Below are 4,182 nucleotides of genomic sequence, written 5' to 3'. Positions count from 1 at the left end.
GTGTGTGAGTGGGGGTTGGGGGGAATGTGAGGGGGGATGGGAGGAAAGTGAGGGGAGGGATGTTTGGGTTCGTGCGATGAAGATCAGGGGAACTCTGCCTGAGGTCTGAATAAACAACTGCTGTTAATAATAACAACATAACAGTTTATCTGTCATTACCACTGTAAGGGAAGTTGCTGTGAGTAATCGGAATACAATTCCCCCCCACCCCCTCTCTGTCACAGACGGTGACTAAGTTGCCTCAGTCATTTACATGTCTAAGACAACTTGGAATCACATCGAGACAAGTCCTTCACTCTATCTGACTTCAATAAAACTTCCCTCAGACTCCCACATTCCAGTCCCAGTGAACGCTGACACACCCCACCAACTATCCCTCACTTATAGTTTCGTTTTCCAGTAAATTTGCCTGCTTATCTTAGAAGGCCTGTTTGTTTTGGTGTCTGACTGCGGACGTGCTCCTTAGCTGGCTCTATCACCTTTTGCAGTATTACACTGGCACTGTCACAGTGCTGGGCCCGCAATACTCCCCACACCATTCGAATGTGGTTGGGAGAGTTTGCAGACCCATTCCACTGTCACAAGTATTTATTACCATCCCTCCCTCGGGTAGCTTTCAATTCGGAAATTCCCAGGTCAACAAAGCCCACAGAAGGAAACCAGATTTGGGCTGGACCAACCCGAAATTACGCAGCACCATCCCTGCGCTCCAAACCCACTTCCAAATTTCCCTTAAAGGGAATGTTGTTCCCCTGTGACACGATACCGCAGACAGCTCCTGTTCCCAGCTGCGTCCAGTTCTGCAGAAGGGTCACTGGATTCGAAACGTTAACTCAGCTTTTCTCTCTCTCTCTCTCTCTCTCTCTCTCCCCACAAAGTTAAAAATCACACAACACCAGGTTATAATCCAACAGGTTTAATTGGAAGCACACTAGCTTTCGGAGCGACGCTCCTTCATCAGGTGGTTGCCTGTTGGACTATAACCTGGTGTTGTGTGATTCTTAACTTTGTGCACCCCAGTCCAACACCAGCACCTCCAAATCTCTCTCCGCAGGCACTGCAGTCTCCTCAGAGTCCTGAACCAGGCTATTTGGTCCATCAGCACACCTGCTAGCTTCTCTAGCGTAACCCAATCAGTCCCAACTCCCCGCTGTATACTCGACACCCTGGAGGCGAATGTGCTCCCACATTAAACGTGAACCGAAGGAGAAGGTTGGAACCCCCAACTTGCATTTGGGTAGCGCCTTCAACGCAGCACACAGTCACCTCCCAGGAGTGTTTGTTCAACACCATCTGACACTGAGCACCGCACGGGGGATGTGAGGGCAGGTTTGGTCACAGGAGCCTCTCAAAGAAGTGGGAGATATGGAGACGGAGATTACAGGAAAGGAATTGCAGAGCTAAGGCATGGCCACCAATAGCGATGGACTATAGGAAACCTGAGATGGTGAGGGAGCAGCACAGGAGCAGCACAGAGGTCCTGGTGAGGTGGGAGGCTGGAGGGGGTTGTGATCAGGATGGGAATGTTAAGATCAAGGTAATGCAGTCAGTGTGCACTGGAGGTGACAAGGAGAGGATTTCAGTTCACAGGGTTTCGGATTAGCTCATCTACCGACGAAGCAATGTCACAGGCCAGTGAGGAGAGCACAGGGATATTGGAATGGCCGATTCCGGAGTTAACACCGATGCAGACGAGGGTCTCTGAAGCAGATAAACTGCGGTGCGGACAATCCTGGTTTCACCACAGACGGTCGGGTGGGGACAGGGAGCAATCGCCCGGCTGGTGGTGAGAAGGGCACTGTCTGTCCGATCCTTCATGTACCCCTGGACTCTCAGCGCCACCACATGCTGCCCTCGAAGGGGCTGTGGGTTAGGGGGTTAGAGACTGTCACACATCTCCCTCTGGAAGGTGCCTTTGTAAAGGGAGTCTGGAGGGAGGTGCAGTGGTTCGTATCCGAGCAGCTCCGTGCTCCACGGCCAGTTCCCCGGGACACACACAAGCGTCGACTGCGCCTGGAGGACCAGCAACTCAGTGAGAGGCGCTCTCTGGTCTGCCCGAAATGTGCTGGTCTCCCAGAGCAAGGACCTGACCCCCCCCCGACCGAGTGTTCCAGACTGGGACATCCCAAGGTCCGGAACGAGGTGCTGAGGGACTATAGCTTGGGGCAGCTGCTGCCAAGGGGCAGTGGGGGAAGACCACCATCTGAGGGCTTCCTGCTGAAGGTAAGCAGGGGTCTGTCAAGTTATCGGACCCTCTCAGTGCCTCCTAGGTTTGAGTAACAGATGCCTTTGGTTTGTTTGGATAGAGTCAAACCCCAATGTTTGTTTGCTCCCTGGATTTGCTACCATACAGAAACCGAAATGCGTTTGTGACTGTGTATAGAAAGAAGGATTTATTTTGCAAATAAAGTCTATATTTAAAAGGAGCACAGTCTCTGAGTGACTCAATGAGGAGACGTGGATGTTTACTGCCCGCGGTTCCCGTTTCGATGCAGACCCTCAAGCGACGCCATCATCACCTTCGAAATGCAACAAATGCGAAAACCTCCTTCCCAATCCTGGCTTCAACTTTGGCCCACAATCCTGTGTAACATTTGCTGGCTTTACCATCCTCCATTCCATTAGACTCTCATCTGCTGCGGGCTGAAGGAGGAAGGTCAACTGTAGCTTCAGGAAATCTCAACGCAACACCAGCCCAGAACCGTTCTCAGCAACGTCTGCTTTCGAAATCCACCCCCACCCCCCCTCCCCCCACAGGAGCTGTGTCATGAAGCTGATAGCTGCCAAAATACTTCTGGCATACTTCCTTTCTTTAGCCACTGAGTTCACTTTAGTGAATATGTTTACAATTGTGCCCTCCACAGTGACCACACTTTGAGAGGGTTTCACCAGCTGCACCTTGGAGTGCCTTGAGGTCATAGAGAGTGGGGGTGGGGGGTGGGGGGGGTACACAGTGGGTTAGCACTGCAGCCTCACAGCACCAGGGACCCGGCTTCGACTCCAGCCCCTGTCTGCCTGGGGCTTGCTCGCACATTCTCTGCATGGGTTTCCTCCCACTGTCCCGAAGATGTGCAGGTTAGGTGGACTGTCCCTGGGGGAAAGCAGGTTTATTGGGGTAAGGGGACTTGGCCTGGGGCAGGCTGCCCTCCACAAGGTCGGTGGGGACCCGATGGGCTGAATGGCCTGCTTCCCCATGCTAGGGATAATGCAAGTCGCGATTTTCGAGAAGATTGAGGTTCAGGTTGTAGGTTTGCCCGTTGAGAGGGAAGGTTTGTTCTCAGACGTTTCGCCACTATGCTCGGTAACGTGATCAGTGAGCCTCTCCTGAGGCACTGGTGGTACGTCCCACTTTCTATTCACATGTCTCGGTTTGTTGTGGTGGGTGATATCTTTCCCAGGTCTGTTTCTCAGAGGTTGGTAAACGGAGTCCAGATCGATGGGTTTATTGATGGAGTTCCAGTTTGAATACCAGGCCTCTAGGAATTCCCGTGCATGTCTCTGTTTCACATGGATGTATTGTTCCAGTCGAAAGAAGTGCAAATTCTTTCTTTCCTCATGCAACCCATCTCCAACTGACTTTCAGCTCAGCACATTAATGGAGGTCAAGGTTGGAGTCTGTTCTTGCTTAATTACCTCTGGGATGTTCCAATAGGAACTGCCCTTAATCTGTGATTCTGTACTTAATCTGTGATTCTGTCCTTAATCTGTGATTCTGTCCTTAATCTGTGATTCTGTACTTAATCTGTGATTCTGTCCTTAATCTGTGATTCTGTACTTAATCTGTGATTCTGCCCTTAATCTGTGATTCTGTACTTAATCTGTGATTCTGTACTTAATCTGTGATTCTGTACTTAATCTGTGATTCTGCCCTTAATCTGTGATTCCTGTTTGGTTTTGTTGTCCGCAGTTTGAGCTGTAAGGCTATTTTTGTTTTGTGAAAATGGAAACCTCTAAGCCTACATTTGACTATTCTGAAACGTCAGTTACGTCTGACTCTGTTGCAAAGTTTCCAGTAAATCACTCAGGATAATTTTGGTCATTGTCGAACAGGTAGAGAGTGTGTGTGTGTGTCTGTGTGTGTGTCTGTGTGTGTGAGTCTGTGTGAGTGTGTGTGTGTGTGTCTGTGTGTGTGTCTGTGTGAGTGTGTGTGTCTGTGAGTGTGTGTGTGTGTGTGTCTGTGTG

Source organism: Chiloscyllium plagiosum, chromosome 37, assembly GCF_004010195.1.
Source record: "Chiloscyllium plagiosum isolate BGI_BamShark_2017 chromosome 37, ASM401019v2, whole genome shotgun sequence".
In the NCBI taxonomy this organism is placed as follows: Eukaryota; Metazoa; Chordata; class Chondrichthyes; order Orectolobiformes; family Hemiscylliidae; genus Chiloscyllium; species Chiloscyllium plagiosum.
The sequence above is the reverse complement of the archived record's forward strand: the minus strand, read 5'-3'. Positions refer to the sequence as shown.